This window comes from Mirounga angustirostris, unplaced genomic scaffold, assembly GCF_029215605.1.
Source record: "Mirounga angustirostris isolate CCGP_5_RB_7025 unplaced genomic scaffold, mMirAng1.0.hap1 SCAF_3, whole genome shotgun sequence".
NCBI classification, from domain to species: domain Eukaryota; kingdom Metazoa; phylum Chordata; class Mammalia; order Carnivora; family Phocidae; genus Mirounga; species Mirounga angustirostris.
In genome coordinates, this window is record NW_026991711.1 from 12,098,046 (window position 1) to 12,120,151 (window position 22,106).

Consider the following 22,106-nt stretch of genomic DNA (forward strand, 5'->3'; position numbering starts at 1 on the left):
CATGTCTCATTGGTTAGGATTGTGTCACATGGTCAACGGCATATGCAAGCTTGTGTGGGAACACTGCTACCCTTAACAAAAACAGGGCTCCTGGCCCGGTGGCTCAGTTGGTTAAGTGTCTGACTTTGGCTCAGGTCATGTTCCTGTCCTGGGACCGAGTCCCACATCAGGATCCTTGCTCAGCGGGGAGCCTGCTTCTCCCTTTGCCTCTGCCCCTCCCACCCATGCGTGTTCTTTCTCTCTCTCTCTCAAATAAATAAAATCTTTAAAAACAAAAAACAAAAACAGGACTCTATTAGTAAGGAAGAAGGCGAGAATAGATATTAGGTAGGCAACTGGCAGTCTTGGCCATGGAGGATAACAAAGACCTTTAATGGCTGGGGAGACAGCTACACAGATTAAACATGAAAATTGGAAAGTTCCCACCAACTTAGGGAAAACCTGATTGTTCTGTAGCCATGGTAACAAGTAGCCACTAGAACTGGTTTTATATCCATTCAATCGATTGATGACAACTTGCCCCAGTGAACATATCTTTACAGGCTAAACAATTAGTTCAACCCCTATCTTATGAAAATAAGCCAGAGATTGGCTCACTTTATTTATTTATTTATTTTAAAGATTTTATTTATTCATTTGAGACACAGAGATACAGAAAGAGAGAGGGCATGAGCAGGGAGAGGGAGAAACAGGCCTCCCGCTAAGCGAGGAGCCCGATGCGGGGCTCGATCCCAGGACCCTGGGATCATGACCTGAGCCGAAGGCAGACGCTTAACCATCTGAGCCACCCAGGTGCCCCTTGAGATTGGCTCACTTTAATAAACACACCTGAGTGCCAACCAATCAACAATAGCTCGGCCAGCAACTACACTTCTACAGATGACATTAACCCACTTATGCCCCCGAAAGTCTCCCAATTCCTGAGCTCATGTTCCCAAAACCCTATGTAAGTGAACACTGTACTCCACACAGAGAGACTGAGTCTGGCCAGCATAGCTCTCCCTTACTAGATAAGCAATGCGTTCAGCTTTGTTTTCTTATTTCAGGTATCAAATGTGGTCCTGTTATAATAAAACCAGAATCGTATTTTTTAATTTGTTTGTATCCTCCATGGAGGACGCATTCCCCAAGCAAAGCCTTCAAACATCTCCCTCCGTAGCCTTAGTGGACAAGGCTCCAGAGCACGCAGAGATGTCTGTAAGCATCCAGCAGCACAGGATGATGGAGAAAGGCAAGACAAAGACCCAGAGCACCTGGCATAGGGGAACCATCCAGATGTAGACAGTTATAGGTGATCTGTCTGTTTAGAGCAGACCTCTTGCTTACTGTTCAAAAATAGAGGATAGAGGCAGGACACTAACTCAACAGTTTAGGGCAGGAGTAGGAACACTAGGGTCTGTGGGCCAGTCTGCCTCCCCTCCTACACACCTGCACCCCGCCCCCAGCCTTGTATTTAATATTTTTAAGTGGTTACATTTGGGGAAGGGAAATAGCCTTTTTGTTGTGGTGGTGGTGGTAGTAAATTATATCTAACACAAAATTTACCATTTTAACTATTTTTATGTGTACAATTCAGTGTATGTTCTCAATGCTGTGTAACAATTACCACTATCCATTTCCAGAACTTTTTCATCACTCAACAGAACTCGGTCCCCATTAAACAATAACTCTCCATTCCTCACTCCCTCCAGCCTCTGGTAACCACTGTTCTCCCTTCTACCTTCTGTCTCTACAAATTCGCCTATTTTAAGTACCTCATATAAGTGGAATAACACAATACTTGTCTTTTTGTGTCTGGCTTATGACTCTTGTAAAATATTATTTCGAGATTTATCCATGTTGTGGCAGGTGTCAGACTTTCCTTCCTCTTAAGCTGCATAATATTCAATTGTATGGATATGCCTCACTTTGTTTATCCGTTTGCCTTACTGGGGAACACTTGGGTTGTTTTCACCTTTTGGCTACTGTGACTAATGCTGCTAGAACACTGCTACCCAAGCAGAAGTGTTAGTTTTACATTTATATGAGCAACTACACAATATTCTCTCTCTCTTGCCTCTTGGCATTCTAAGTCTAACATCGCTACTCTCTGGCACTCCGCAGGAAAAGTTTGCCAACCCCTAGTTTAAGGGATGGGCTCAGGACAGAGAGTGATCCTGGCAGAAGTCCATTCATATTGGCTTGTTGAATGAGGAGGAGAGAAGAGAAGAGTTGGTATTTGCTGGGAACGAACACGTGGGGCTTGCATTTGTTTGCTAGGACCGCCATAACAAAGTACCGCAGACTGGGTGGTGGGAAACTACAAAAATTTATTTCCTCAGTTCTGGAGGCTGGAAGTCCAAGATCAAGGGGTCAGCAGGGTTGGTTTCTTTCGGGGGCCCCTCCCTCCTTGGTTTGTAGATGGCTGTGTTCTCCTTGTATCTTCACATGGTCTTCCCTGTGTGTGTGTGTGTCCGTGTCCTCATCTCCTGTTCTGAGAGGGACACCAATCATCCCATTAAGGTGGGATTAGGGCCCACCTGAATGACCTTATTCAGCCTTAATTACATCTCTGAAAGCCCTAGCTCCAAACACAGTCACATTCTGAGCTGCTGGATGGAGGTTAGAGCTTCAACCCCAAAATTCTGAGGGAACACAATTCTGCCTCTACCAGAGTCCACACTCCACCCAGGAGATGCCAGGCCTTTAAAAGACCAACAAATTCTTAACGCAACCTGGTAGCGACGGTGTTGGAAGTGAGGAAATACACTGATGTGCTCCTGCCCTCATAAATATTGGCTCAGAAACTGGGTAGGTCTGAGTCGGCTGGTGGAGAGAGCTCACTGCCATAGGGTTTGCCGAGGACAAGAGCAAACGACTTCCTTTTTGACAGAATGTATTTTTGTAGCATTTCCTAGATTTTTTTTTCTTGTGACGATAGAGAGTATCGAAAAAAAAAGAGAGAAAGAAAAGCCATTATAATTTTAGCAGCAATTAACCTGAATTCGGGTAGGAGTGCTTCGGCCCTGCTGCGAGCCGGTTACAGCAAAGTTGTCCAGCCCAGGTTTTCCGTTGGGAATCCTGCTCCCACACCCCTCTCTGCCCTGAGGACGTCATTACCACACTCACTGCAGTCCACAGTTCTCTCTTCTCTATTTCAAAAAAAGTTATGACTAGAGGACACTTTAAAGGAACATGACCAGATAGACTTTGGGGCGCAGAAGTGATCTGCCACTCAGTGGAGGCAGCTGGGGCCAAACTCATGTCACATTTTTCTTTCTTCTCTTTGGCTCAGAGGCAGAAAATACTACAGTTTCTGACCTCTGACATGAAAAGAAAAGAAAAAAGAAAAGAAACCCAGCCCATAAGTCCCCATACATCAACCCCCCACTAACAGAGCAAGAATAGACACTTTGAAATGTTTAGAACAAAAACTTTCACACAGACTGACCTTGGTGCATTTGAGGACACCGGAGTGCATTCCAGATGAATTCGAAGCAGCGGCGGCAATAAATGATCCACTTGCAAGAACTATCATAAGACAATCCTTTTGAAATGCTGTGAAGCCAGCAAATATTTCTAGTGCCCCCAAAACCAGTTTGGAAAATGTAGAATGGTTTGTTTAAGGTAGTGGTTCTTGACAGAATAGAAGAAGCTACTTACTTCCAAACTAGATTTAAGTACAGTGGATTGGATATTAAAAATAAAAGATTCAGGGGGCGCCTGGGTGGCTTGGTTGGTTAAGCGACTGCCTTCGGCTCAGGTCATGATCCCGGAGTCCTGGGTTCGAGTCCCACATCGGGCTCCCGGCTCAGCGGGGAGCCTGCTTCTCCCTCTGACCCTATCCCCTCTCATGCTGTTTTTTTTTCTCTCTCTCTCTCTCAAATAAATAAGTAAAATCTTAAAAAATAAAAAATAAAAAAAATAAAAGATTCAGGGGCGCCTGGCTGGCTCAGTCGGAAGGGCATGTGACTCTTGATCTCTGGGTCCTGAGTTCAAGCCCATACTGGGTGTAGAGATTACCTAAATAAATCAATACAAATAACCTTAAAAAAATAAAACATGAAAGACTCAGGCAACCAGTGTATAATTTCAGACGCCCAATGCTGTTAGCATACTGTGTGTTCTCCTTAGATGTACAATGCCCTCCTTTCCAGAATATTCTCTATTCTTTGTCCCCTGGAACTGCTGTTTTCAGCAGCATTTTCTTTGAATACATTGCCTTGAACCCTCCTGTTCCCACCAGTTTTTTCCTGTGTGGACCTCATTTGCTTTTCTCAACTTCCAGATTCTATATCGTCTCCTATTTGGACCTCACATTGCCTGTGGAAGGAAGTACTAATGCCTCCAAAACTGAGTCCTAGACTTAGAAGCTGGTGCGTCGCCGTGGCTGATCCAGGTCCGACCCACGGGGGAGGTCGCTCCCGTTGTCAGGTGCCTTTATACAGTGTCCGGCACGTAGTTTGGATCTATGCTCAGTAAGTTTAGATTCCATTATTGTGGAGACAGGCTAGACCTAGCAAGACTTTAGAGGGTGGCAGTGGAGATGAACGGGTAACTAAACACGGAATAGAAATAGAAATAAGCTCTAATACCACCATGGCTTCCCCTTTGTCCTCAAGGCTCATGGTCCATTCCCTTTACATACGGGACCCCAAAGAGAGAATGCTTCTGGCTTGTCTTCTTATGTCGTCCCAGCCAATTTCCCACCATCAGGTTCCTCCTGGACACCTTGGCCTCTCTGCAATTACACCTAGAAGAAAGGCCTCTTTTTCTCGCACAGGACCTCCCTCCTGATTCTAGTTTCTGGTCTGAAAGAGTTACCTGCCTCCTAGGTATTTGACTCCATGGAAGGATGCATCTCCTTTCCCTGCCTTCCATTCTCAGGTGTGGTTCCTGAGTGTAGAGGCGGTTGGCTTCAGCGCTAGCAGTCGTCCAGTTGTGTGAGATCTTGCCCACGTGGCACACTTGGTGCATCCATGTAGTCACCTATGCCGTTAAAGAAGGTGGCTCCGTTACAACCAGGACTCACGCTTTGCCATTTGAAGGGTAATATTAATACCTACCTTCCTGGTTGATTTGAATTGGTTTGAGATGTCTACTAACTTGTCCCAAGGACTTCAAATTCATGGAGTCACACAATGGTAGAGGGAAGAGAGACCTGGACATTCCAAATTAGAATCTCAACTATAGAACTGAATTAAAGTGTCAAGGCTCCCCCAAAGGGAGTCTTTTGAATTTGCTAACTTCTGATACTTCAGTGTGATAGATTCATTAACTGAGATTAGACTGTGAAGCTTGAGTCTGGGGAGAGAAACTGAAAAGAAGGGAAAGGAGAGAGGACCATAAGGACAAAGGAATAATCAAAAGGCAGCTTCTGGAAACAACGTATCTGCTTCCTAATTTGTCTTCATCCCTGTCCTAAGACACCAGGGATGGTTTTGATAGCTTCCCCATCACCAATATCCTGACCTTAATTAAGATCATGTAAGTCTGTGTGCTCTATTCTCTTGCATAAAGACTGCTGCCCACCCAGTCTTGGTATGACTGCCATTGCATGAATAATATCAATATACAATTCTCACACTCTTACCTCAGGCCGACTCCTTCACTGTTGAACTCTATCTCCTCATCTTCAACTATTCAAGAATAGATGCAATTCTTAATAGTCTCTCCTGAAACAACTATTTTCACTTCTTATTAGATGCTTAAAAAATATTTTGTTCAAAAATATATATCTTTTTATATATATACTATTTTTCTGCTCCCCATTACGAAGACTCTCAGACTGGCTGGTACTTGCTGTGCTCATTTCCTCATCTCCCATTCTTTCTTCCACCCAATCCAGGTGGGCTTTGGACCCATGACTCACTGAAATTGTTCTCAGTAGGCTCATCAGGGACATCTACCTGGCAAGAGCCAACGGTCAGTCCTTTGTCCTTAGCACAGTCAACCTCTCAGCAACTTTGGACATTCATTCCCATCTTTTAAAAAAAAAATTATTATGTCATCTTTCATGCATTCAGAAGATATAAAGATTAATATAATAAACACCAGTGTACCCACCAGTCAGCTTAAAAAGGAGGAGGAGGGTGGGAGGGATGGGGTGGCTAGGTGATGGACATTGGTGAGGGTATGTGCTATGGTGAGTGCTGTGAATTGTGTAAGACTGATGAATCACAGACTTGTACCCCTGAAACAAATAATTCATTATATGTTAATAAAAAAATAAAAAATAAATAAAATAGGAAAAAAAAAGAGTTATGGCTGGGACCCAAATGCAATTAGGAATAAAATAACTATCTTTTGCCAGAGACCATGACTAACCTGATATTTTAAACTGTTTCCTACCTATTGTTAATGCTCAATAAATATTAAATATTAGAGAAAAAAAAAGAACATTTCTGCTAGAAACTCTGGTGTGTCTTTCTCCGATTGCTTGTCACTTGCTACCTCCTGGATGAACCACTCTCCTTTTGTGTTTATTATTCCCTTGCTTTCCTACATTGTTTCACTACATATGTGTATATCTCTCACTACATATGTGTATCAGTTTTAGTTTTATGAACTTTACATATGGTAACTTAATGCGCATATTTCTGTGCTTAGCTTTTTTTCTCACAACATTTTTTCAAAGATTTTATTTATTATTTGAGAGAGAGCATAAGAGGGGGAAGGATCAGAGGGAGAAGCAGACTCCCTGCTGAGCAGGGAGCCTGATGCAGGACTCGATCCTGGGACTCCAAGGTCACGACCCGAGCCAAAGGCAGTCGCTTAACCAACTGAGCCACCCAGGCGCCCTCTCAACATCATTTTTATGAGATTTATTCATGATGCTACTTGTAAGCATAGCTTGTTTACACTGCTATGCAGTGTTCCGATGCATACTGTATTAGTTATCTATTACTGTGTGACAAATTACTCCAAAATTTAGCATCTCAAAACAACAATAAACAGTTTCTATAAGTCAGGAATTTAGGAGAAGCTTAGCTGAGTTATTCTAGCTCAGGGTGTCCCATGAGGTAGCAGTCAAGATACTGGCTATGTATGTAGTTATCTGCAGGCTTGATGTGGGCTGGAGAAGTCATTTCCAAGATGGCACACTCACAAGACTGAGAGTTGGTGCTGGTTATTGGAAAGAAGCCTCAGCTCCTTGTCACGTGGATATCTCCATAGGGTTGCTTGAGTATCCCTATAACATAGCAGCTGGCTTCCTCCAGAGGGAATGAACCAAGAAAGCAAGGCAGAAGTCACAATGACTTTGATCATTTCTGAAATATCCCATTGGTTATATAGGTCAGCTCTATTCAGTGTGGGAGGCAAGTACACTTGAATAGAAAGCACATGAATACCAGGAAGTGACATTGGAGGCCATCCTGGAAGCTGGCTACCACAATGAATGAATTAATCTAATTTTAGAATTAATCTATTGTTAATGGCATTAATGTTATTTCCATTTTATTTTATTTGTTTGCTATTATAAACACAATTATTATGATCATTCTTGTTCAGGATTCCTGGTGCACATTGGCAATAGTTTCTCTAGAGGGAGATTGCTGCGCCATAGGGTATGTGCATCTTTAAATCTATTAGAAAATACCAAAATTGCTCCAAAATTGCCCCAAAGTAGTTTACCAATTTATACTCCCACCAGCAGTAAATAATATTTCCCATGCTCCATATACTTGTCAATACTTGGTATTGTCAGATTTTTAAATTTATGCCAGTCTGATTAAAATTTGCATTTTTCTAAATTACTAATGAGGTTGAACATCTTTTCATATGTTTATTGCTCATTTAGGCTTCCTCTAATGAGAAATGTCTATTTATGTCACCTGGTCATTTTTCTATTGGGTTATATGTCTTTCTCTTACTAATCTGTAGGAGTTTGTGTATATATATATATATACACACACACACGCATATATATATATACACATATTCTGAGTTACATATATACACACACACATATATATATACATATTCTGAATTATTAAGAAGCTTTTGGTGATTATATGTGCTGGAAATATCTCCTCCCAGTTTATGCTTTGTCTTTTTACTTTAAAAAAAGATCTTATTTATTTATTTGAGAGAAAGAGAGAGAGTGAACAGGAGAGAGAGGGAGAGAGAATCTGAAGCAGACTCTGCTGAGTGCAGAGCTGGATGTGGGGCTCGATCCCAAGACCACGAGATCATGACCTGAGCCAAAACCAAGAGTCAGACACTCAACTGATTGCACCACCCAGGCACCCCTGTCTTTTTACTTTTTAATACTGGTTTTCAATGAATAGAAATTTAAAATTTGTTCATGTTTTCCCCTCTGTGGTATGTGCTATTTATGTCTTTTTAAAAGACATTCTTCCATTGACTGAGGTCATAAAAATATTTGTCTATACTTTCTTCGAAAAGGTTTTCAGGTTTGCTCTTCACATGTAAATCTCTAATCCAAGTGGAACCTGTTTTTCTGTTAGGAATTTAATTATAATGTTTGTTTCTGTATAGATAACCACTTGCTCAGTTTCTTTCTTTCTTTTTTTTTTTTTTTAAAGATTTTATTTATTTATTCATGACAGAGAGAGAGAGAGAGGCAGAGGGAGAAGCAGGCTCCCGAGGAGCAGGGAGCCCGATGCGGGACTCGATCCCAGGACCCTGAGATCATGACCTGAGCCGAAGGCAGACGCTCAACCATCTGAGCCACCCAGGTGCCCCAGTTTCTTTCTTAAAACCCTTTCTTCACTTGGCTTCTGGGACATCACACACTCCCTGTCTTCCTTCCCCCTGACTCATCACTTCTTCTTGGTCTTCATTGCTGCCTCTTCTTCCTCTTTGTGGCCTCTAACTGATGGAGTGACCTGGGAGTGTCCTTCTTGTCTATCTCGATTTCTCTCAACATTCTCTCTCTAGATAATCTCCTCCAAGTCCATGGCTATAAATAACATCTGGATGTTGAACACTCCTAAGTTCTTATCTTTACCCTCTTCATATCTCCACATGGCTCACTCCTTGTCATCTCTCGGGGTTCCCATCAATGTCACCTCCTTAAAGACCATACGATGCAAAATACCAGTACCTGTAACTCTCTACACACTTACCTTGCTTTATTTTATATCGAAACATCATCAGTCACCTCCTGACCTTGTCTTAGAAATCTGTCCTATATTGTTTGTCCAACACTCCAATATATATGGCATGGACTTTGAATTGTTTGCTGATGCATCTAAATGACTAAGCACAGTGGCTGGTGTATCCTAGATGCACAATAAACATTTGTAGTAAAGAAGCAATGATAACCATCATTTAATATAACACTTGACCGCCTGTGGAGATCATTTATATGCATGTTTCTCCTAGCATCAATTTAATCTTCAGAGGCATGATTTTTTAAAAGATTTTACTTATTTGAGAGCGAGCACACACACACACACACACACATGCTCATGTGAGCATGAGTGGGAGAGGGAGAGGGAGAAGCAGGCTCCCCGCTGAGCAAGGAGCCCGATGCGGGGCTCGATTCCAGGACCCTGAGATCATGACCTGAGCCGAAGGCAGACACTTAACTGACTGAGCCACCCAGGCGCCCCCTCAGAGGCATGATTTTACCTATGTTTGTGAATATCAGCAATAATACCTCTGCCTTTGGCGGTCTCTTAAAATGTTTTACCCAGAACACTTGTTATTCCCAGTTCTATGCAGTATTAGGTGTGTGACTGTCACTTGAGAAGACTGAACTGTAACATCTCTTAGATGACTTCAGGCCTTGACCTCTGTCATTCAGTTTTTCACATAAAAGGGATATAGTTGTGAGAAAGCAATTCAAATGAGTGCACCTTCAACAGTGTTTGAATGTCAAATCTCAAAAAAACCCAGGACTATTAGATTAGTGGTTCTCAATCACTTTTCAGCCAGAATACAAGCCCATGGGCTACTCTTTTATACAACCCTAAACATTTTTACTGGAAGCAAAATACTACAGTATTGGAATAATCCTACAAAACATTTTTATTCACCACACTGCCAGAGTCACATTCCCCATTTATGCACAGGGTTATCTAATAGAAATGGTCTTGCTTCAAAGCCCCTCCAGGAGACGTACAGACATTATCCAGACCTCTACCCACCTTACATTATTGCTAAGCCAGTGAATCTATGTAGCTGAACCATAAAAATACAAATTTGCAAGTTTGAGCAGCCAGAGAAATTTATTCACTTCCTATGTCTACTGAGGGTTTTTGAACCTAATACACCAGAATTTGGTCTCTGTGTTCAAATTACTAGCACTCTGACTCATTCCACAACACAGATAGAATGAATTTGCGCATATCTCTCCCTGAGGACACAAAAAGGGAACTTGAGGCTGATATTAAAATAGATTCCTCATTCTCTGAGAACTCAGTGGGCTGTTTATGTTATCGAAAGTTCTGGCACTGTGGGTCAGGCTCTACTGGGTGCTGACAGCTCACCATCTCAAAGGACACGTTCAAGACAATGTGGGAAAGATCCCAGCACTTTGCAGAGAGGCAGTGGGGCCCTTAGGCCTGTTGACAGAGCTGTTGAAGGCGGGTGGCAACTGTAAAGCAGGAGCCCTGAACAGTCAAAGCTTCTTATCAGCGACGCAGCTAACTGTCCTCACAGAAATCTCCTGCAGAGGTGGCTGGATTTAATGACACTGACTGATGGTGAAACAGAAACTGAATCAAGAAGAGTGCTTTGCCCCACGGGGCTACAAAAGCACAACACTAATCTTAAATAAATCCAAAAACAGTAGCTGTGTCTAGTGCTCTAGGTATTTAGGGTTTAAAGATTTTATTTATTTATTTGAGAGAGAGTGAGAGAGCGAGAAGCAGAGGGAGAAGCAGGCTCCCCGCTGAGCAGGGAGCCCAACTCGGGGCCAGATCCCGGGACTCCAGGATCATGACCTGAGCCAAAGGCAGCCGCTCAACCGACTGAGCCTCCCAGGTGCCCTGTTATTCAGGGTTTAGACACGAGAATCCAAAGTCCCAGGAACTTCATCAGAGTCTAAGAGGTATGATGTACATTAGTCCAGAGAGGCTCACTGCCATATCATGCAATAGCCAAATCTAACTGGCTTAACCAAAAAAGAGTCACAATCCAAGATGGCAGGTGTGGGGCAAGGAGCTCTGCTCCACATGGTCACTCAGGGACTCAGGCTTCACTTACCTGGTGGCCCTTCCGTCTTCTGGAGCCCTAGACTCCTCTGAAGATTCTCTGCATCCAACCAACAGACAAGGGGAGAGGGACTCTTGGAAAATCCAAGGAGAGATTAGGGACCACATTCTACTGGCCAAGACTAGTTACATGACCACCTCTGTACAGCAGGGACTTGGGAGGTGCAGTCTAGCTGTGTGACTGGGAAGGAAAGGATAGTTTGATATTGGTGAGCACCAGCAACCTCTGTTGCAAGCATTTGATGAATGAAAAGAATGAAACCAGTTTTGAAAACAAACTTGTTAGGGACGCCTGGGTGGTTCAGTCAGTTAAGTGTCTGACTCTTGATTTCAGCTCAGGTCATGATCTCAGGGTCATGAGATGGAGCCCCAAGTCGGGCCCTGCACTCAGCACAGAGTCAGCTTCTCCCTCTCCCTCTGCCTGCCGCTCCCACTGCTTGTGCTCTCTCTCTCAAAAAAAAAAAAAAATTAATAAAATCTTAAAAAAAAAAAGAAAATGTCTTCAATTGCTTAGATTTTACATAGTCAGAAAGCATAAATAATTCTCTGCAAGGTGTGAATGAATAAAGATAGATTAATCTTCCCAGAATTAATCTGTATTCTTTGCAGAGTGATGTCAGCTATGTGGTGGAAAAGTCTTCTACTATCTTCCCCAGAAGGAACACCAATTTTGACAGTTGCCCACGGATGAGAGTGCTTTTGGGGAGGTCCAGGAGTTTAGCAGAGAAGCTCCAGCACATCATTGAAGGAAAAAAATCAGGAGTGGACACATGAAGATGGTAAGAGGAACAGTTTTATTTTACCCACATTGCTCCTCTTCCAAAGTGGAACAGCTCAGTGTCAAGAGAGACCTTGTCAGCTGGCTGGCAACTTCTCCCATAGGGGAAAGTGAAAGTATGTGAGTGAACGCTTGGCTTCCCCAGCTGTGTGGAGAGACCCACTTCTTTCTCAGTCCATCCAGAATACTGAGGTGAGCTGTATGACTCGGGGGAGGGGCTGGGAGAACAGCAGCCTGGGCTCTTGGAGGGCAGCAGAGGGACATGGATCCTACTAAGCTACTAACTGCTTCTAGAAGTCCATCAGGAATCCCACCCAGGAGCCACTGGGGACACCTCGCCTGCAGATCCATACAGATACAGCAGTAAGGGCAAGATCTCTTAAAGTACTACCAGCCTGCAAAAAACACTGGACTTCAAGGCTGAAAACCAAGGGTTGGCTCTGTCCTAAGGCGAGCTAGTGCCCACACCTGTGGAATGAGAGCTAACCATTTTGCTTTATTTCAACACAGCAGAAGCAGAATGCTTGTAGATCATTCATCCTAAAACTTCTTCAAGCCATGTTCTTTCATGTACATGCACCTTCAAGGGGTCCCTTTCCCTCAGAATCTGAGATGTTTATGCTCTGGCCCCAATCAGCTTTTCCAGGTTGACCTCCAAGAACTCTCCTGCCATGTTTTGCGTTCCAAATACACCTGATACTCTGTTCCTGCACTCACTCCTCACCCTCTGCCTCTGTGCCCTTCCTCCTCCCTCCTCAGAGAATGAACCCTCTTTCATATTCACCGGTGGAAATCCCATCAAGGTCCAGGAAAAAGGCCTTTTCCTCTGAAATTTCCCCTCATCTATCTGAATCTCCACAACACTTGGGGACCCTCTCTTCTGTCAAGTACTTCGTTACTTATGTTCATTGTTTCCTCTCTATCCCTAGAAGAAGTGATGTTTCTCTCAATGGTGTATGTATCTCCTTCAACTTTCTGTTCCCCCATACAGCCTAGTAAGATGACTTTCACCTAGGAAAAATACACGAAACATTTATTACATGTTTCATGGACTTAAAATGAAGCACATTAATGGTATCAATATTTGTCAACAAAAAACAACTTTCAGTTACAACACTTAACTGTGTGTTAGACTCTGTCTTAAGAACTTTTCATGTATTATATCATGTAATCGTCATGTAGATATTTCTATATAAATAATATTTATATTTATTTTCAGTTTGCTTGACTATTTTATAACTATTTTATATTTGGCTACTTTATGTATAACTTAATAACTCACTAGCTTGTAATATAGTAGTTCCAAAATTAAAATTAATCATTAGAGCAAATACAATATAAACTTTCCCATTTAGGTAGACTCATGTTTAGGAATTTCATATTTTTTTGGTTAAAAAAGGCTTTTTAAAAAAGATTTTATTTATTTATTTTGAAAGAGAGAGAGAGCAGACAAGCAGGGGGAGGGAGAGAGAGAATCCCAAGCAGAATCCTTGCTGAGTGCAGGGCCAATGCAGGGCCGATCCCACAACTCTGAGATCATGACTTGAGCTGAAATCAAGTCAGATGCTTAACCAAGTGAGCCACCCAGGCTTCCCTGATTAAAAAGGCTTTGATTTAAAGTACCTTGGTAGTGGGGCACCTGGCTGGCTCAGTGGGTAGAGCATGCAACTCTTGATCTTGGGGTCAGAGTACGAGCCCCATGTTGGGTGTAGAATTTACTTAAAAAAATAAATAAATAAATTGGTAGTTAAAAGAATCAGTGTATATTAATCAAATGATAACACATAGGAAAGTGGTGACAATTAATAAAGAAATGGATTGTTTGTAGATTGTGCCCATAACAACAAAAAAACCCAGTATTTTTTCTCATTAGATCATGATTATCCACTATTTTTTGAAGTGGCTTTTAAGGAGAAATTGTAGTGAATTCCTGCTCTGTGAGAAGAATTCTTTTCCTGCCCTATGATTCCCATTGCTAACATAGGGCACAGGCCAAATTTTTGACCTCTTGCTCTTGAAAGCATTCTCTTAATCACATTCTTAGTTATTCTGTCAGCAAGTCAGAAAATGGATTTATATTTAACATGCAATCCACGGTAGTACTCCTTGAAACTGTTAATTTTTATAGTCAGTCAGGCCTAATCACCAAGTTCACTGTCTGGTCATTGCCAAAGAGGTTGCTCACTCCTTCCTCCCCTTGCTCACTCATTATAGCTAGGTTTCTCTTTCTTTTATTGTGGTATAATATATTTAACATAAAACTTATCATTTTAACCATTTTTAGGTATACAATTTAGTGGCAGTAAGTACATTGGCGGATGGTTCTGCAATCATCACCATCATCCATCCCTATGACATTTTCATCAGCCCAAACTCTGTACCCATTAAACAATAACTCTGCATTTCTCCCTCCCACTGGGGAGCAACCTGGCAACCACCATTCAATTTTCTGTCTCTGTGAGTTTGACTATTTTAGGTACCTCATGTAAGTAGAATCAAGCACTGAATATTTTTAAATCGTCTCCTTCCTTAAAACAAAAACAAAAACAAAAAACCCTCCCAAAAAACTAAAAAACTCATGTATTATATAATAAGCATTTTTGATTAAACAAATTGGTTGAGTTTATTGAAAAAACTAAATAAATCCCCTCCACCCTGGGGCTCCTGGGTGGCTCAGTTGGTTGAGCATCCAGCTCTTGGTTTCGGCTCAGGTCCTGATCTCATGGGTCATGGGATCAAGCCCCACATCGGGCTCCATGCTCAGCAGGAGTCTGCTTGGATATTCTCTCTCCCTCTGCCCCTTCTCCAGCGCACGCTCTCTCTCTAATAAATAAATAAAATCTTTTTTTTTTTAAATCCCCTCCATCCCTCAAAAAAAGATTGCAGATGAGGGATTATTTGACCTGTATGTGTACCAAAGCTTCATCAACATAGGCTAGCACCACTTAGAGTTTCTAGAAAAGTTTCACTCCCTGGTCATAGGGGAGATATCCCAAGAATTCTGGGATTTCCCCAATCTCTAGGAAAGAAGATTATGCTTTTTGATTGTGAAAGTAAAAGGTTTTGTTTTTGTTTTTTCCTATCCCTATCAATTTAGGAGAATATTTGCTGAGGGGAACACATTTTTTTTTCCCCCACATCAAATCAAATGACTAAAGCTAACTGGTTAAAAATTTCAGTGTTTTTTTTTTTAGAGGTAGTCCAGTTTTAGTAAAAATGAATGATTGGTTTTTAGTTGGCCTCAAAAATGTCATCAGAAAATGCACAGATATTTCCTTTATTTTATGTAACAATTGTTAGCATACGGGCTTCCTTTTAGTTTCTAAATGTAAATGTAGACAAAGGGAGCTATTTATTTTGGTTCAAACACCTTTTTTTTTTTTTCCCTTCAGTGTTGAAAAAGGAAGTCGACTATGTGGTTATCTCATGATACCTCATGAGCTTGGCCTGACATCTCAGCTGCCCTTTGACCCCTGCAGCCATTGCAACAGAAACCACCTGGCCTCCCTCAGGTGAGAACTGGCAGCCCCCTGCCGCAGCTCCTCCCAGCGCTTCTCCTTTTCTGCCCTGAAAATGTCTCCTTGGCATTCACGTATGTGCAACCTGGAAGTATGGGGGGGAGGGGGGCGCCAGGGGTCATTTTCTATGTCAGTTTGGTGGGACACAGTAGTCCCCGATACTTGATCAAACATTATTCCGAAGGTTTCTGGGAAGGTGCTGTTTGATGCGATGAACATTTAAATCAGTGGACTTTGAGTAAAGCATCCAATCAGCTGAAGCTTTCAAGGGAAAAAGACAGACTCTCCTCCCCACAAGAAGGAATTCTGCCCGCTGGTGGTCCTGTAGATTTATACCACAACTCTTCCCGAGTCTCCAGCCTGCCAGCCTACCGCACCAGCTTTCAGATTTGCTAAGTCTCCACAATCACGTGAGCCAGCTCCTTAAAATAAATCTGTCTATCGTCCAGCTAGCTAGCTAGCTCCTGTTGTTTCTGTTTCCTGGAGAATCCTTAGAAAGCTGGGGAAGAGAAGTTAGTACCTCATGGGACATCCCTTGATCCAATGGGAAACAGGAGGCTTGGATAAACGCTTCCCCCTTATAAATGACTCTCAGGTGCTCAATATGGCTCCTTAGAAGGTCTCAGCGGGATCCAGCCTCAGTTGGTCACTAATGTGACCAATAAAACATCTTCCAGTTGGTTCTGCCTTCTCCCTGATTTCTCTCTTCTTAGCTGCTTGCTCTTGCCTGGGGATCACTTCCCAAGACAACCTACCCTCACACAAACCCTTGCAGAGATAATGTCAGCCATGTCTCTCTGTGCTTCTTTGTGTCTCTGTCTCTCCCTCTTTGTCTCTCACACACGCACCAACACCCCTCTCCACTCCACTTTCCTCCGTGTTGGTTTTGCTCTTCAGTAGGTTAAGCTTACCTCAACTGGAGTCAAGACACCCACAGTTTCAGGCTTGTGTCTTACTAACTTAGCAAGCCCAGGGAAGAAGAGCATGTTTCCCCCAGTAGTGCTAACAAAACTCCTGGCCTTCCTGGATGCTTCCTGATTCTGATTCCCGGGGCCTAGGTAGTGGCCCAGCTCTGAACCAATCATTGGCTTCGGTCAGGAGGCTGGTGGTGAGGTCAGCCCCACCCAACCCATGTACTTTGAGAGCAGGAAAGGTATGCCCATCCAAAGGGGGTCCATATAGGAAAGCAAATCCACAGACTGAGGAAACTTAATTCCTCTTCGACCTCATCTCTGCCTAAATTCATTCCCTCTTGGGGTGCCTGGGTGGCTCAGATGGTTAAGCATCTGCCTTCGGCTCAGGTCGTGATCCCAGGGTCCTGGGATCGAGTCCCACATCGGGTTCCCGGCTCCTTGGGAGCCTGCTTCTCCCTCTGCCTCTCTCTCTCTGTCTCTCATGAATAAATAAATAAAATCTAAAAAAAAATAAATTCATTCCCTCTTCCCCTCAAGACAGCCAGGAAGCAGCTTCTATTCCTTTCCTGATTACCTCCTGACTTAGCGCCAGGAGCCGGAGGACCCTGGATGTGTGGGCAGACCTCCCACCTAAGTAGTAAGTGTAGGACTTCCTCAAAATGACTCCTTCCCCTTCATTGCCTTACAAGCATAGGACTTCAGAACGATGGTGCCCCACTCAGGTCTCCCTGCCTCGTGATCTACCTCACCTCTCTCTTCCTCTGACCCTTTCGGTTTCCCAACACCAACTGAGTGTCCTACAGTTCAATTCATTTCTGACACTAACTACCCAGCGTTAGCACAGACCCCACACGTTAGGAAGGGCTCAGTCCTATAAGACTGCTCCTGCTTCAGACACCAGCTTGAGGTCTTGGGGGCCACTTGAACTTCTGTCCAACTCAGCTGCAAATTCAGGGGTTCTCACAATGCCCCCCTCATGTTTGATAATTCACTGGAACAACTCACAGTACCCAGGAAAGTACTAGACTTGTAATTATCATTTTGGTATAAAGGATTCAAATAAACAGCCAGATGAATGGGGTATATAGGTGAAGTCTGGAGGGGTCCAGAGTGCAGGAGCTTCTGTTCCTATAGGGTTGGGTTATTCCACCCAACAGGTACATAAATTGCTCACCATCCAGGAAGCTCTTCTAAACCTTTGTGTTCAGGGTTTTTTAAATCAAGGTGTCATTATACAGGCATGATTGATTACATCATTGGCTTAAACTCAATCACCAGCCCCTCTCCCCTCCCAGCCATTAAGGGTAGGGCTGAAAGTTCTAACCCTCTAATCCTATAATTGGGTTTTCCAGGTGGCTGCCCCTATCCGGAAGCTGTCTAGCTCCCACACCCACCCCCGTCACATCATTAGCATAGCAAAGGCACGCCTAGCTCTCAGGAAATTCCAAAAGTTTTTGACGCTCTGTGCCAGAAAACAGGGGCAAAGACCAAATCTTATTTTTATTATACCACACTCTTCTTTCAGGACTGCCTGCCTAGTGACCCACCACTTGCCATCTGGAGGAAGATTCTGGCTGCAGAGCGATGGAGATGGTGGGCTCCGGACTCGTGTATTGGGAACTCCATCTTCGACAATGATCAATGTAATTGATTTCCTTTTTTTTTTTTTTTTTTAAAGATTTTATTTATTTATTCATGAGAGACAGAGAGAGAGAGAGGCAGAGGGAGAAGCAGGCTCCCAAGGAGCAGAGAGCCTCATGCGGGACTCGATCCCAGGACCCTGGGATCATGACCTGAGCCACCCAGGCGCCCTTGATTTCCTTTTTTAAAGTGAATAAGCAGACACACTCATCAAAGTAAGCATTAGTCTTAGAAGCAGAAAAATGTTCACCTTTAGCCCAAAAGGCTGACCTATAACCTGCATAGTTTTTGATAAGGATTAAGTAAGTGCTGGTTGCTACATTCTTAAAGGATCTCATGATGTCCTGCACGTCTCATCGATAGTTAATGTCAAACTGAACGATAAGTTCCAGAGAAATCTTGTGGAAGTGGTTTTATGAGTAGAAATTTGAAGAAACATTTATGATCTAATACTCCATGCCTGTTCCCTCGCCCTTGAGCACTAAGCAGAAGACCACCAGCTTCACACAGCAGAAGTGCGGCTCTTTCGCCCCTGGGTCCTGTCCCCGTGCTACTTAAACTTACTAAATTGCACCGTGAAATGTCTCAAGAATTCTTGACTGTCGCGCTCAATGATCCCACAACATTACTAACTTTAGTAGGTTCATAAAAGAGAAGTATATTCTCATCAATGTGACTTTGAGCTTGGTTACCCCTTTGTGCTAGATATGGAGAGTCAGATCCTCCTTCCACCACTTCAAGGAATTTTAGGTTGAAGAGCTTCAAAGTTTAGGGTAAGATTCCCAGATGTGGGAAGCAGAGTCAGCAAGCAGCTGACTCTGTTCTATTAGAGTCTGTCTCCAATGCAGAGGGTCACCTCACCTCACTTGGGGTCATGCACTTCCTGGGCAGCTTACAGCCAGTGATGAGTAATGAAGGCCCAGTCATTTCAACTCAATGCAAGACAACTCTAATGGGCAGCATTCACTCCAGAGCCACCTGTCTGGTTGGCCAACGCCAAGGTTTTGATGGGTCTACACTGCATTTCAACTTCTTCCTTCCTTTCTGCCTGACCTGATTTTTTCTCCTCTGAACAGGTGTCATAAATATCTTGTCCCCCGAACTCCATCTCATATCTTCTTCTAGAGTACTGACCCTGTGACACCTTTGTAAAACCCTAAACCTGGTGTATTTGTGCATCCTTCCCAACACTGGTTTCAACAGTAAGTGAAATAACTAGGATGGCCCTATCCTCCCTATCTGGTATTGGTGATCTCAGCTCCAGTTAGAGTCCTTTTGACCCCCAATTTTCTCCTTGGTTAGGATTAAACCACTCAAGATTATTGCCATTCTCTTTAACAAGGATAATCTTAAGTGGTTTTTCTTCCTTTGAATGGCTCTCCTTCCTTTTCCTACTCAATGTGGAGTTGCTTGTGAGGAAATTGGATTCTTTTTGTTTGTTTGTTTTTAAATAATTGATCAATTTAAAGGATTATAGTCTCCTCACAAACAAAAGTTTTGGGGGGACTGTTTTCCCCAGAGACCTTCACTTTCTTGGTTTCCCCTCTCACCTAAACACAGAGGCTCTTCATCTAAAACTCTTGTCCTGGGCTGGGAGGCTTAGTTGGTTAAGCATCTGACTCTTGATTTTGGCTCAGGTCATGATCTCAGGGTTGTGAGATCAAGCCCTGTGTTGACTCTGGGCTCAGCAGGGAGTCGGCTTGAAATTCTCTCTCTCCTTCTGCCCTTCCCCGATCTCATAAATAAATAAATAAATCGATAAATAAATAAATCTCTTACCCTAAACATTGAGGCTCTTCAATCTAAAACTCTTGCCCTAATCTTTCTCTTGATAGGCAGTTAGCCTATTAATCAAGGTCCATCTCCAACGTCATCACCTGTTGTACATGCACATAAATTCTGTGTTCCAGCCAAGTCCATCTATTTAATCTTTGAGCATTAGGCCCATTTCTAAAACCTATATCCATGCTCTCCTCCTCAGGCTGCTTCTCTGCCTGGGTGTACTCCCCTGTCTTTTCATTCCCACTTCTAGTCCCCCCTCCTCCATGAAGACTCCCAGCTTTCACTTATTTCTTTGGGCCCTGAACACCTATATTTAGGAGTCATGTGCTACCTTGAACTCTCTCTTACTCTTTTATGTAAATGTCCTTTCTCCCCATCTCGACTGCATACGTACTCCTGTCTTCTGGAGAGTCTTATGCTCTCCATGAGTTTGCCACTTTCTCTGACCCCCTATATCACCCGCATGGCAGATGTGTCCATCATTATTGCTGCATAGTGAGCCATTCACTGTCCTGTGGTTTGACTGAGCTCAGCTGAAAGTTCTCACATAAGGGCTTTCATGCAGCTGCAATCAGACAATGAGCTGAGGTCTCAGCCATCTGTGGTCCCCATTCCCCATCTTACCTGAATTGCAACCTTCAGGGGATCCCTTGCTTGGTCTGCCTGATGTAGGGCTTGCTGCTCCTGTTCATCACTGTGTAGTCACATGGCTACTGTCATACTTGGTCTCACTTCAAATACCAGCATATTTGATCAGCATATCAGGAAGTAAAATAGGCTTCATGAGAACAACCAGGGACCAGGCAGAGTTGGTAATTTACCTTCATCATTGAACCCAGCTCTTAGTTGGCAGCTGCTGTTCCTCATGTCCAATAATGCTGTGCACTAATTTTACTGTCAAAGGGATACATGAAAACGACAGATTAAAAAGCTCTCAGAGATTCCCTTGAGATTGGCTTAAATTCCAAGAGGAGGTCATTCTATATAACATTGTTTTCTTCCTCTCAAAAACATTTTCTTTCCATTGTATGCCAACGCCCATCATGTGTCATAGAGGTGTTAATCATCTGTGTGGAATTATGTTTTCAAAGTCTCTGAAAAAAACCAGCCCTCTCCCCTGCCCCCACCAACTGAGCTCACAGATTATGGCCCTCTGGACATGTACAAACCAGTCTGATTTTTTTTTGCTATTGGGTTACCAGCCAAGTTGCTAAACTGACTTGACTTGTTGGTTAAATACCTGTGGATTCAGGGAAAACTAGTCAATCTCATTTAAATCAATCCTAGACACAGAGATGTTTCTCCAGGGATTGCATAGTGAGTGCTGAAGTCCCCAGCAGAGAGGACAAGCAGTCGCTGGGTGAGGTGATGACATTACAAGTGTTATGTTTGCACTCTTGGTCTCTAAGTCACTACCTGTGAAAATATGTGGAGTCGTAATGACTGTTTCAGACATGCCAAGTATAGAGTTTGACTCAGCATTTCACTTTGATGGGAAGAACCTCAAAAGACAATGAACGGACAAGACCTGAATGTGTATCATGTTACAAAACCAGGCATGTAGAAGCATGTTTCGAAAACAGGTTAGAGACTTGCTCCCCCTAAAATTTTGTCCATCTCAGTATGTGGCATCACTGTCCATCTAGTTATTCAGGCCAAAGCCTCAGAGTCGACATCTCTTTCCCTCACCATACCCACCCCACTCCACCCTCCCTGCCATGTTTGCTATATCAGCCAAGCTCTAGCCTCACAATCCCTACATTCTCAAACCTACCACTCATCACCACATCCACCAACATCACTCCAGCCCAAGCCAGCTGGCCCTCCTACTTGGACAACTGCAATAGTCTTCTACCTTATTCATAGATTCAACCAAAAAATATTTTTTTAATTTCCGCAAGACAAAAAAATACCATAATAAAATCAACGACAAATGACTAAACAGGAAAAATCCCTCTCCCCCCTCCACAAAACCAAGTTTAGATTCCTTAATATATAAAGAGTTAATAGAGTTTATTATTATTATTTTATTTTATTTTTTAAGATTTTATTTATTTATTCATGAGAGACAGAGAGAGAGAGGCAGAGGGAGAAGCAGGCTCCCAAGGAGCAGGGAGCCCGATATGGGACTCGATCCCAGGACCCTGAGATCATGACCTGAGCTGAAGGCAGACGCTTAACCGTCTGAGCCACCCAGGTGCCCCTATTATTATTATTTTAAAATACAGTTCATTATTTAAAAGTAAATATTTAAATGGAAAAATGGGCAAATTATTTGAGTACTTTGTAATAAAGGAAATATAAATAA

General features: G+C 43.0%; 2 long non-coding RNA genes across 2 annotated transcripts in view; one reads left to right on the forward strand and one right to left on the reverse strand.

Moving 5' to 3' along the window:
* LOC123839864 (uncharacterized) overlaps positions 1-22,106 on the forward strand; it is a 56,908-nt gene that overhangs the window by 22,144 nt on the left and 12,658 nt on the right. The window contains exons 10-14 of the long non-coding RNA XR_006789772.3: positions 4,268-4,457; positions 8,553-8,681; positions 11,775-11,944; positions 15,336-15,455; positions 17,901-18,018. This is a non-coding gene — a long non-coding RNA (uncharacterized LOC123839864). The remainder of the gene's footprint in view (positions 1-4,267; positions 4,458-8,552; positions 8,682-11,774; positions 11,945-15,335; positions 15,456-17,900; positions 18,019-22,106) is intronic.
* LOC135363815 (uncharacterized) lies at positions 2,283-20,704 on the reverse strand. Its single transcript, XR_010409933.1, has 3 exons — positions 20,423-20,704; positions 3,431-4,968; positions 2,283-2,473 (listed from the first exon to the last, which is right to left on the reverse strand). It is a non-coding gene; the product is annotated as an uncharacterized LOC135363815 (long non-coding RNA).